Source organism: Miscanthus floridulus, chromosome 3 (genome assembly GCF_019320115.1).
Source record: "Miscanthus floridulus cultivar M001 chromosome 3, ASM1932011v1, whole genome shotgun sequence".
Taxonomy (NCBI): domain Eukaryota; kingdom Viridiplantae; phylum Streptophyta; class Magnoliopsida; order Poales; family Poaceae; genus Miscanthus; species Miscanthus floridulus.
This window is the reverse complement of record NC_089582.1, coordinates 76,178,461-76,192,386: the sequence shown is the minus strand read 5'-3', so window position 1 is coordinate 76,192,386 and position 13,926 is coordinate 76,178,461. Positions and strand designations below refer to the sequence as shown.

At 42.2% G+C, this 13,926-nt stretch overlaps 1 pseudogene; it reads right to left on the bottom strand.

Annotated features, from left to right (window-relative positions):
• Positions 1 to 5,160: 5,160 nt before the first annotated feature.
• LOC136543903 (uncharacterized) lies at positions 5,161 to 6,151 on the bottom strand (annotated as a pseudogene).
• Between the last annotated feature and the right edge of the window lie 7,775 nt (positions 6,152 to 13,926).

The following is a 13,926-nucleotide window of genomic DNA, read 5'->3' as shown; positions in this document are numbered from 1 at the left end:
GACGTCCAAAGCTTTAGGGAATTGGGAGTTACGAATGTTTCTTTTAGCTGGTTTGTTTTTATCAGATTGTCCTGTTTTTATCAGACTCGAACAGATGATGAAAAAAACTTGGTCCGTATTTATCACACGGGTCCGTTTTTTATCAGACCGTCACAGATGATGAAAATCTTGGTCTTGGTCCTGATCGTTTGTATCTTCCACCTCTTCATGTGTGCACCTAAGTAACATCAAGGTAGAACACTTAGGTAGTATAACATTCTCAAATATGTCAAAGTTAATTTCTGCTAGGAACAATTCACCTGCTCTTGTATCTTTTTGGCACGACTTTGTGTAGGTGGACCATGACTACGTTCACTTGTATTAGGCGATGAATGATTTTCATACGACAGAACATAACAAACTAGGATGTCCTCATCATCCTCCCTCTCTTCAAAAGGAGTCGTCCTCGACTTCGACTCTTGTGTTCCAATGAATTGTGCTAGGCCATTGAGTTGTAGTGTTGTGATAACATCATGATCTTCTTCTTCCATCACAGCAAGGTGCTTGAATGTATAATCATATAAACCAAGTAGCAGCCTTGTCGGTGGAAACCAAATGGATTTCAAATCAAGTTTAGCTTTCACCTTGAATGGATGCGTAGAACTAATGGTGAATTTTAATTGCCTTGGCATGGTCTCATCATCCTCCCTCCCTTTAAGAAAAGTCATCCCTGACTTTTATTTACCTGAAAATAGCCTAGACAAAACTGAGGGTGGATGTACATAATAATTCCAATAATCCTTTATTTTCTTTTGTTCGTTTGTTTCTTTATGATTCATATTCACATTATTTCCTCTTTCTAGTAAGAAACATTCTCTCAACTTTGGCGAACCTGAAAATAGCTTCGAAGATGGGAGTACAAAAATTTCTTTCAAACCAATCATTTAATTCATGTTATCATATTTCATCTTTGCAAGATCAAGCTTTTCATCAAATGGATGTTGAGCATTCATGGCATTCCAAAAATTATTGTGGCACAATTTATTCATGGGTTTAGAAATATACCTTTCAAACTCAATGATCCAGGTTGTGGATGAGCAACTTTTGTGTGTACGGGCATTACTTTGCACATGATTTCTGTCTTTCAGTGGATGGTATGAACATGGTGACAACATTAATTGTTCGAAATCACAAGCGCCAAGCAATTGTTGCATCTCAAAAGATTTATCACTTTGTTTTTCACTCAACATTTTTTACTCTAAGTCAGCAAGCTTGTCATATGTTACACAAATTGCATGAACATGGAAGGTATCTACAACATGTTCTCTAATCAAAACAAATGTAAACTTACTGTTATGAGCAGTATTCAAAGAACTCAAGGATGTTATCACAGAAATTTTTAAGCATTTTATCAATATTGATAGGCATGTTAAGCATAGTATAACACAAACATCCAATAGGAGATATCCTTGCGAACAAATCAGCACATGTAACCAACTGAACAAGGAGAAGTTTGTCGGTATATGAAGTGTTGCAAGGATCATACAAAGCACAAAGACTCATCAAAATCAAATTCAACACTTGTATCAACATGAGATTCAGTCAAATCAGCACAAAGTCTTTGATTATGTTCTATCGCTGAAACAGTAGTATCACAAGTACTCATTATATGTTGGAAATTCTGATTTGACTTATTTTCTATACCTTTTAGACTTTTTGGTAGTGCAAGTATCATGGATGTCACATCTGAAATCTTACCACTTTCCTCATCATAGTTCATGTTTTGGGCAGCACACAATTGGTTCGGATGAATGGCTACCTTCTCACTTCTCTCAGCAAGTATGGAGTTGTCATGAGCAGCCATATCTTCATTATTCTCATTACAAACCTGCGCAGTTGGAAAGACAACACTAGAAGTAGAGATGAGAGTGTTTGTTTCAGAAATATCCTCACATGACTTGCATTCTAATTCTCTATCTTTCTGTGGTGTATCCCTCACACTCGCATTGTTGATACTCTCAACATCACAGTGGGTGGAATGACGCAACTCAATTTTGTTTTCACTCTCTCAGTTTGGTAATGTGGCTCTCATTCTCACATAGATTTTGATGCACAATCACTTCAACATCTTATGAAGCAACAAATGCATACGTATCACTATCCATGGCCATCACTTGATCTTCCTCATCCAACATTGGGGGCTAGTCATAATTCACCACATCATTTTCTTCATGAGCCTGCATCACACAAGGAACAAGACTAGAAGAAGGTATTATTGTGTTAGCAGTAAATAATTCCTCACATGATTCATCTTGTTTTTCACTCATTTTGTGTGTATCTCTCTCACACAGAATTTTGTAGCTCTCCTCCTCGCATATGGTGGAACCTCTCACCTTTTCATTTTGAACTCTCACACTCAATTTTGGTTGGTGGCACTCTTTCTCACATGGGTTTTACTATCCAAAAGACCTTCCTCCTGTCTCTTGCTGAATTTTTCTTTTGGTGGACACACAATAATCTTCATCACCAATGAGCACACGGGGGCAAAAATTATTCCAATGAGCACCTTCCACATGTTGTCCACTATGGCCAAAGAGACCACGATGAGAGTTGGTCAGTCTATGTTGTTGTGGAGCCCGACCGCGCACTGTGGGAAGGTGTTCATTGAACATCCTCTCCATGGCGTGCAACAACGAGTTTTCAAATTGACGTAACTCAGCCCGTGATACCGGTGGTTCTTCTTTTCCATGTCGACCACCACGAACACTCGAATTAGATCCTACCATGTTAGCACTTATGCAAGAAAAGTGGAATCGATAAATCTATACCAAGGGCAATCCTCGACCTTGAGCAGCGCAAGAAGGAGTCTATAGGTGCAGCCTGGGCCTAGTTTTCGACGTTAATGCATGCCGGCCCAGACTTGTCATTACCCGATGGCATGATTTTGCGTCTCTTTTGTTTAGGTCTTGACACAGATGCTGACCTTTGCCTAGACGTGACTACCGGAGGTCGGTTTACACATAAACCTATGACAGAGCAAGTGAAGTTCCTTAAAAACTTTCTAAAAAGACACGCTTCCTTCATCATAGAAACTAGAACCCTCTAGGCAAAAGTCATGTCGAGCATTGAGGGGAGTCCTCATTAGTCGAATCCAAACCCATACCATCCTTAGGTTTGACTTATGAGCCCTTACCTGAACCACGAACACTGAAGGAAACAATGCTTCATTCTTCAGAGTTCCCTATCAAATTCAAGGATTACCTCAAAGTTATCATGGCACGAAAGGCACACAAAGGAAGTTTCCCCTAGAGCAGAACCATCAAAGGAATGGTTAATGGAAGTGAAACATTCATCTGAAGCAATTCATATTCTTTCACCTTCCACGGCCATGCCTTGTTCATTAAGGGGAACAAACATAGAAGCCCTACACAACCCCACAGTCGGGACTAGCATCATGTCAGAATTCCTAGCAAAAAACCTTTTGGGTAACATGCCGCTAGTCCCGACCAATAAACTTTTCAAAAGTCCATCAGGACTCTTCTGTCGAATGTTGTGGGATTGCCAGGGCTGTGCTAATGGAAATTAATGAAACCGAGGTTCGTTTAGACTTCCACATCTATGCCATCCTCGATTTTGATCTTCTTATAGGCTACCCACTGGACAAACTTTTTTCAAGAGAAATATCCCCATGGGAGCCTTAGTGAAGAGTTTGGTAAAGCTGTCTCTGCCACTCACCTGGAAATCCCAATGGCGGAGCATATTCCCAATCATGACCCGTTCGAGGCGGTGAAGTTCATATCCTTGTTCGTTTCACATAGGTTTCCTTGTGAAACAGAACATCCTTCATCACCTTCGCTCGAACTTGAGCTGTGTCCCTCTAGCCATTCAAACATCATTCTTGAAAACAAAAACTTCTGTGCCATGGACATTTCTAAAGCAACTCTAGGGATCAAGAAGAAGGACCTGATAGTTGAGCATGAAAGCTTCTCTTTGGAAACCCCTCAAGTTTCATGCTCACTCTCCGACTCTCTAGAGTTGATCTTGTTTAGTACCAAGTACTCTTACCAGGACCACAACCTCCTCTTAATCCTTGTTCACAAACTTTTTAAGAGGATGGTTGTGGATGCTTTCGTTTATCACAAACATTGCAAATCCCATAGCAGCACTATGGTACTAACCTTGCAGCTTGAACATTAATGCTAAATGTTTGGTGGTAAAGCTAGGAACTATACCGCCATTGATAGCTGCAAGAAGAAGTTCTCGCGGTCAAGCTTAAGACCATAAATTAAGCACTGCCGGGAGATACCCCGAATTATCATAAAAAACTTTCTTTTCAATAAAAGCAAGAACATATTTTTAAGCTAGTATGCACCTTCGGGTATTCTTGGCACTAACCATTTCAGGTTGAGAATAAGAAGAACTAGGGGGCATACAATGCTAGAAAACATGAGCGCTGCATCAACTAAACGCCATGATGCCCTTTGGAGATAGAACACACTCAAGAGGAGACCCTGACACTACACACTTGACTTTTACACAAAAGTCCAAGTGTGGGGGAGGATGGTGAGAACCTCACCACATGTTCCATCCACACCAAAGGTCACCTTGGTTAAAAAAAGAAAAAAAATGATGATGACAACTCTATCTTGCTAAAAAAAGAGAAAAAAGAAAAAAAATTATAGATGAAAAAAAGAGAGAGAATCTCCTCCTAGAACCTTTGCTCACCATCACAATCAAGCCACCGTTGCAGCAGTCTCACAACTTCCATCTACACATGCTGGCGGTAAGTACACTCAGGTATGCAAAGTTAATAAAATGTTCACCAACTCTTTCACTCATATTTATCCCCTTGAGAAAATAACTTGCTCATATAAAGTCATACTTCCCTTGATTCTAATGAATGCTCTAGTTTGGGTGTATTCTTAAGGTACACTCATAGGCTTTTTAAATTAAGCATGGTGTTTAGGTTAAAATAGCCTTCTTTAATCAAACTTTGACATGGTGTTGAATTTTGATTAATGAGCTTGAGTTATTACTTTCACTAGTATAATGCCCGTGCTAACGCTACGGATTTTTCTTAAGAATGTCTCTTAAAACAATAAAATTATTTTTGCATAGTCTAATGTAAAAACAATTGTACTTGAGTCTACGTATAATTTTCTAATATTATGACCATCTAAGTTATATTTTGCCTAACTCCTTAATCATCTCTTGAAGATATTCAGGGATGTTGTCGGAACATTCGTTTGCATGACTCGCCAAAACGTCTGCCAAGAATTTCATCCTCAGTGAAGTTGAGAGCTGTGCATGGTATATAGATTAACAATAAGTTACTGTTTTTCTATGTAGTGTACAATATATAGCTAGAGACTATATATGCTTACATTGTTGATCGGTGGCAATCTTTCGTCGTCTCAGAACTTCATGAAATTGTATACAAGAAAGCCTCCCAGTTTCCTGGACAAGATCAGTTGTTTATTTGATGTAAATAAATGAAATAAATTTTTTTGTGATATAACAGGTGAAATATATTACAACTGGTTACCAGTATTTATTATGTGTAACCTTTGTTACACATGTAGGGTATTCTTTCTTCCCGTCATAAATATTGCCGTTCCACTTAGAATTTGATAGCCCCATGACGAGACTGAACATTCTAGCCATTGTGTGGAACGTAGGTATATAAGCCATTGTTTGATCATAACCCTTGAAACATGGACCATCTTGAAGGGGGTCCATAATGTGCACGGTTTTGTTTTGCATATCCATTATGAATAAAATGTACAGTCCGCTTTGATAATATGGTAGTAGAATCTAAAAACAAACATAGAGAATATAAGTGCTAAACAAAATAAATTAATTTTGTACAGTAGTACACATAACATAACTTACGTTGTTACAATCTTTAATTTTGTAATCCATGTCCGACCAACACTCAAGTACTTTTCTCAATTTCTCGCGGTATTCGTTGTCAATTCTGCCACAACATCGTGGATCTCGTCCAAACCCAATTATTTCCTGAGGATTGTGCAAAAATATATTTTAATTAATTATACAATTATTGTAAGTCTTTGATAAACAATAAATTTATATATCAACTTACAGCAAACTTGAGGTCCATGAAGTGGAATTTTTGTTTCTTACCAACCATATGTTGGTTGCACACAGCCATCCGAATAGCCATATTTAAGCATTCATGATCCATCTCTAGATCCTGAACACACTAATGAGGCCCTTATGGAGTCTTGCTTCTGGGCGGGGGTCGAGGAGCTCCACTCCGAGATGGCCGACGGCATTGCGTTAAACTTGAGCACGATGCACATGGCTACGGTATAACTCTGCATGTTTGGGCAAGGTTTTGTTTCTGGGGAGCACGTCTTTCTCCTCTTAGTTGTATGTCAATGTGCACAATTATTATTTCAAGAGTTACATGTTTCAAGTTGGCCAAATTGGTAACTGTTGGTGCACATATTTCGAGAGAGAGATTGTCGCACCCAATTTTGCAAAGCAAAACCAAGTACTCATATATGTGCGCCCAGGATGTCCAAACACACACATATATCACAAATTGCAATAGTATCAAAGTAAAGTACTTATTACATCGCATATCTCATCATAAAGTTAAATACAAAGTTTGCTCGAAGGCAATATTATTACAAACACAGCGGAATAACTAGCCTAACTGCCACAGGGACTCCAACTGGTGAACGTCTCCCTAGTAGTCCTGAACATCCTTCGGAAACTCTTCATATCCATTATCTGTTACCCATCCGGGATTTTCATTGGATGTAAAGCAAGTGTAAGCTCACCATGCTTAGCAAGTATATCAAAGGGATCTATGAGGCTCAAATAGGCTTGACACTATTTTGACTACGGTTCGCAATTTTAGTTGATCAATTTTTAGCAACCTAAATTACTACTTTAATGAACAGTCCCAATTCCCAAGTGGTATTAAAGTATCATCAAACCTTATCTCATAACCCATCCATCCATTATCCACAGTAACCACTAATCTCGAAGGATCTAGACCGCTCGTATCCATGAGCATGGCTGTTATAACAGGTTAATTATTTCTGCAGAAATTATACATCTTTACCCACCGAGCCATGATTCCCAATGCCGGGGTTCGCGAGACCCACTACACCTCTTCCTAGGAAGTGTGGCAGAGTTTCACTATGAAACCCTTAGCTAGTTGCACTAATAGATCGTAACTACAAAGGAATGGCACACGTGGGCATCGCAGCACGGTGCACACCCTAACAGAAAAAGGAAAGATACCCTCTTACCCCTTATTGGAGCTACAGACGAGCTAGTACAAACTAGATAATAGGTTAAAGTTAGAGCCATTTGACACTCGGGGTTGTACGGTCCCTCCTGGGTTGCCACTTTAGGATTAAGTCCTTATGGAGAGGCACTAGAGTACTCAACCCCGTACTCCAGCCCCCTATCTATTGCTAAAAGGTTCCATTTTATCACATTGCATATAGTCTTTAAATATGTTTAACAATTACTTCATGTTAAGTGCTGCAGCATCTATCCAAAATGCCTACCCAATAAACCCAAGTATCAAGGATATGTGGTACAAAGAATCATCTAGGTAAAGTCCTTAAAGGCAGTTCAAATTAAACTCATGCATGAATGTAAGTGGTAGTAGTTCATAGGTAACAAGGGGCCTTTGGTACACTTGCCTTCCTCAAAGTCGTCCTAGGAGTACTGCTAATCCTGCTGGGGGTCCTCAGTCACCTCGAATGGCTCACCCTCTAATCATGATCCAATCATCAATCAAGCATCATTCCAATCATTACATGCATACAAGATAGAACTCCATTAGAACAGTACACTAAACAGTGAAAACATATGTTGAAAAGTTTACAGATCTGTTCTACGCATTTCTACGAACACATGAGCGAAAGAATCACTCAAAACGGACTTAAAACGTGAAAGTTATGCATGAAATAAGATGTAATGGAAATTCTGTAAATAAACTAACCTATTTTCGAATTAAAAATCTGAATTTCAATGAAATTTGGACCGGGCATACTAATTCTAGAAATGTCAGGGTTCTAAATGAATAAAAATAGGACTGAATAAAAATAAATTTGAACTGGACTGGACTGCGGGTTGATTACTGGAAAAAGCGAGGGCTTTTCTACAAAATGTGCTCAGTTGACTGGGGGTTTGACCCGACGATTGACCGGGGCTGCTGACTCATTGACACGTGGTGGCTGTTCACTGGGCACGGTGCACCACGCGGGCGTGGGTGCGCTGACGCGGCACGGTGCGCCAGGTCCACGAGTCTACGGTGGACTGGCCACTTAAATCCAACCGGTATCTAATCCAGGCCATCCATGCTAGATCCAACGGTGTAGGGGTGATGGCTGGGCGGTGGCTCATCGGGGAAGAAGGAGAGGCCGGCGGTGCCATGGCCGGTGCGACTGGAACTTGGGCTACGGCTTCCCAAGGCACCAAAGCAAGATCTGAGGGCACGGAAAGACGGAGGGGCTCACCGTGAGTCGTCTGGAGGGGAACGCGGCATCCGAGAAGGCTCCGAAGCTGGTCGTCGATGGTGGCCGTGAACTGGAGAGAGAAGAGGCACGCGGGTGAGGATGTAGCCGGGCAAAACAATGCCAAAACACAAATTGGGGAGTACCTACAGGCGCGGGGAATTCCGGCGGTGCTTTGGGTGGCCTTGGCGTCGGCGTTCGCGCTCAGGAGGGCGGTTTCACCAGCGGCGGTGGCTCACGGCAGCGGGCAAAGGATGGAGAAGGGCAGAGGGGAGGCTCGGCCTTTATAGGTGGGCGGCTGCGGCGTGAAAGGAAGGGAAGTAGGGCGGGTTTGGCACTTTCCAAACGGGCACCGGTGGCCTTCCATCGGAGCCGCGCCATTGACGGGCAGAGAAAGGAAGGGGAGCATCAGGGAAGGAAGGTGGACGACGAAGGCAGCATTGACGAGTGGGTCCAGATGCGCAGTGAGAGAATGGTGCGTGTGGCATAGGCCGAGCAGGCCACAGCAGCGCGCCGTCACGTAGAGCGGGCTGCAGCGAAGCAGCAGCTGGGCCACCGAGTTGGTGCGCACACGTGGGTGGCAAGCTAGGCCGCGCGGGGTGCGGGCCAGCGCGTCAGCATGGGGCAGCCGCCGGGTGGGCTGCGCCAGGCAAGGCAGGCCGGGAAAGGGGGAGGAAGAGGGCCAGCTAACTGGAGTTGGGCCAGAAGGTGACTTTCCCTTTTTTTCCAAATCAAATGTTTATCCAATTCTATTTTCTCCATTTTCATTTTTAAGCCAAATTCAAATAAGTTTTGAATGCAAATTTCAAATCATCTAGCCCTACACTCAATCAAAACCCATATGATTCGGCATGAATGCTACAAACAAGTTTCTAAACTTATAGTTTATTTTATTTATACAATATTTATTATTTGGCCTATGTTAGAAATACCTAGAAAATGTATAAATAGGGCAAGAATTTAATTGCTAATTTGCAGTAGAATTTTGGGTGTTACAAACCTACCCCCCTTAGGATGAATCTCGTCCCCGAGATTCGGATGGTTCAAAGAGATTGGGATAGTCAGTTCTTAGATCTTACTCTCTTTCCCAAGTTGCCTCATCCACTGAGTGTCTGTTCCATTAAACCTTGCACATTCTTATTATTTTGCTCCTTGTGATTCTCTCCGCTATTTCCAGGATTCTTACTGGATATTCTTTGTACGATAGATCCCCTCGGATATCCAGTTCTTCCAAAGGTAGTTGTTCCTCAGGTACTCTCAAACATTTCTTAAGTTGTGACATATGGAAAACGTCATGAACACCTGAGAGCTGCTCCGGTAACTCTAACTGGTAAGCAACTTCTCCTCTCCTGTTGATGATCTTGAATGGTCCCACATACCTGGGTGACAACTTTCCCTTGGTATGGAATCTCTTTACTCCTTTCATAGGTGAAACTTTGAGATAGACAAAGTCACCAATTTCAAATGACAAATCTCTTCTTCTTGTGTCCGCATAGCTTTTCTATCGGGACTGTGCAACCTTTAGGTTTTGCCTTATTGTTTGCACTTGTTTTCTGCCAGTTGCAAAACATCTGGTCCAAAGACTTGGCTTTCCCCCGTTTGATTCCAAAACAATGGTGTTCTGCACTTCCTGCCATACAATGCCTCAAACGGTGCCATCTTAAGACTCTTTTGGTAGCTATTATTATAGGAGAATTCGGCATAAGGTAAACTCTTATCTCAACTTGTCCCATACTGCAGAGCACAAGCTCTTAGCATATCCTCTAAGATCTGATTTGTCCTCTTGGTCTGTCCATCTGTTTGAGGATGGTAAGCTGAGCTAAAGTTCAACTTCGTATCCATTGACTCGTGCAATTTCTACCAAAAATGTGATGTGAACTGTGTACCCCTATCCGAAACAATCTTCTTTGGTACACCATGTAAACATACAATCCTTTCCATATATAACTCTGCTAACTTTGCACTCGAATAAGTTACCTTGACCAGAATGAAATGGGCCACTTTTGTCAGACGGTCAACAATCACCCAGATAGAGTCAAATCCTCTCTGTGTACGGGGTAATCCAACTATAAAGTCCATTCCAACTTCTTCCCATTTTCACTCGGGTATCTTCATAGGCTGTAGTAAACCTGCTGGCCTCTGATGTTCTGCTTTCACTCTTTGGCACGTATCATATATAGCCACATGTTCAGCTACATCTCTTTTTAGTCCATACCACTAGTATCTCTCTTTAAGATCAAGATACATTTTAGTACTTCCTGGGTGTATGGAATAGGCTGAGTCATGAGCTTCCCTCAAGATAGACTCCCTAATAGATTTTACTTCTGGAACACAAATCCTTTTACCAAACCATACTGTCCCTTGATCATCCATATGGAATCCTAGGGCTTTACCAATCACTATACGCTTTGCAATATCCTTGATCCTCTCATCACCCAACTGTCCTTTACGAATCTCTTGTTCCAGAGTGGATTCCACCTCTAACTCCATGGTGTTGGCTACAATACCCAAATTCAAGTATTTGAACTCCTCACACAACTCTTCAGGTAGTTGAGTTGTATAGGCCATGTTCACATAACTCCTCCTACTCAAGGCATCTGCTACAACATTAGCCTTTCCCGGGTGATAGTGGATATCCAAATCATAATCCTTGATTAACTCGAGCCATCTACGCTGCCTCAGATTTAGATCTGACTGCATGAATATATACTTCAGACTCTTATGGTCCGTATAAATCTTGCACTTATGACCAATCAAGTAGTGCCTCCATATCTTAAGGGCATGCACCACAGCTGCCAATTCCAGATCATGAGTCGGATAATTTAACTCATGTTTTCTCAGCTGTCTAGATGCGTAGGCAATAACTTTGCCTTCTTGCATAAGAACACCTCCTAGACCTTGCCGTGAGGCATCATAATAGATAGAGAAACTTTTGGTGAGATCAAGTAAGATGAGCACTGCAGCAGAAGTCAGTCTCTTCTTTAACTCCTCAAAACTGTCCTGGCATTGTTTAGTCCATACAAATTTGGCATTCTTCTCTAACAACGCAGTCATGGGCTTGGCTAACTTAGAGAATCCCTCGATGAATCTCCTATAATACCCAGCCATACCCAGGAAACTCCAAATCTCACTAACATCTTTGGGTGGCTTCCAACTCAATACATCTCTAACCTTCTTGGGGTCTACTGCTACTCCTCCATTAGAGATTATGTGACCAAGGAAAGATACTTCTTTTAGCCAGAACTCACATTTGCTGAACTTGGCATAAAGTTGATGTTCTCTAAGCTTCTGCAACACCAATCTCAAATGTTCTTCATGCTCTTCTTCATTCTTAGAATACACTAGTATGTCATCAATGAACACGATGACAAACTTATCAAGGTACTCCATGAACACTTTGTTCATCAGATACATGAAGTAGGCAGGTGCATTTGTCAGACCAAAAGACATGACTGTGAACTCATACAGTCCGTAACGAGTCACAAAGGCGGTCTTGGGGATGTTAGTACGCCTTATCCTCAACTGATGGTATCCAGATCGAAGGTCAATCTTGGAAAACACACAAGCCCATTTCAATTGGTCAAATAGGTCATCAATTCTAGGTAATGGGTACTTGTTCTTAATTGTGACCTCATTAAGTGATCTGTAGTCTATGCACATCCTTTGTGTACCATCCTTCTTTTCTACAAACAGTACTGGTGCACCCCATGGTGATGAACTGGGTTGAACATAACCCTTATCTAACAATTCCCTTAGTTGTTTCTTAAGTTCTGCTAATTCATTCACTCCCATTCTATAGGGTCTCTTAGCTATGGGTGCAGTTCCAGGTAAAAGTTCAATTATAAACTCGATGTCTCGGTCAGATGGCATACCTAGCAATTCCTCAGGAAAGACATCCGGGTACTCATTTGCTATCCTTATATCTTCTATGGTTGTGCCTTCCAACTGATTAACCCAGTAGATTTCTGCAGCTGACTAAGTTGCCACATACACCACTTCTTCTCCAGTTGAAGTGATAAGATTCACAGAACTATTACCATAGTTAATAACTGCTTTCTGCAACCTTAGCCAATCCATACCCAAGATGACATCGATACCAGTGGAATTTATGACTACAAGATTTGCTTGAAATTCTACCCCCCTTATGCTGAGACTAGCAGCTAAGCATATCCACTCTGCTTTCATTACCCCACCAGGTGAGCTTACTAACATGTGTTTCTTCATAACACTTACTGGAATACCATGCTTCTTTATGAATGTATATGTTATGAAGGAATGCAAAGCACCAGAATCAAAAAGTACTGTAGCTGAGTTTGAGTTGACCGGAAACGTACCGATCACCACATCCGGTGCCTCCTGAGCTGTTTCAGCAGTAACATGGTTCACCTTTCCCCGAACGTAGTTCTGCTATGAGTTAGTCTTCCTGGGGCATCTATTGGAGTAATGTCCTGGCTCTCCATAATTGAAGCACTTGTTGTCATTAGCTGCATTTGGCGCTTTTGGGGCGCCATTCCTCTGCGGAGCATTGGGAGCATTATTCCTCACTGGTACATTGTTGGGTTGCTGCTGGCGCTGAGCTGGTGCCTTGTACTGCTGTTGCTGCTGCTATGCACGCTGCTGCTGCTGCTGGTTGCGGTTGGGACCTGTCTGACCTTGATAGCGCTGCTAAGGTTGAGTTTGTTGAGGGTTGGTACGGAAGTGAGAGTTGCTCCTAGATTGCTGTCCTTGAAATTTCCTCTTTTTGTCCTCCATCTGGCGGCGCTTGTTCTCAATCACTAAAGCTTTGTCCACCAGCTGCTAGAAGTTAGCAAAGGTATGGGACAACAGCTGGTACTGGAGACCATCATTCAAGCCCTCCATAAATAGCTCCTGCCTCTTTCCATCCTCGTCTACCTCAGTAGGTGCATACCGTGACAATTGTATAAACTTATCACGATATTCAGCAATAGTCATGCTCCCCTGCTTGAGAGCCAAGAACTCCTTCTTCAGCTTCATCAGTCCTGCAGGTACATGGTGAGTGCGGAAGGCACTGCGGAACTCAGCCCAAGTGATGGGATTAGCTTCAGTGCGGCCAAAGCGGAATGAGTCCCACCAATCCTGTGCAGCTCCCTGCAACTGTCCAGAAGCATATAAAACTTTCTCCCTATCATCACATTGGGCAATCTCCAGTTGCCTCTCAATGGCACGTAGCCAATCATCAGCTTGGAGTGGATCGACAGAGTGCTTGAATACAGGTGGGTGTCCTTTCAGAAACTCTCCCCTCTTATCTCTGACATGAGGGGGTGTATTCCCATTCCCTTGCCCCATGTTCTGCATGTTCTGGGCCATCTGTTGAAGCAATTGGGTCTACATCATCATTAGCTGCTCCATGGTGACTGGGGGGGTGGCGGCGGTTCCTCGCCTCCCTGGTTGTTCCTCCTAGTGTTCACCATCTGTAGAGGCA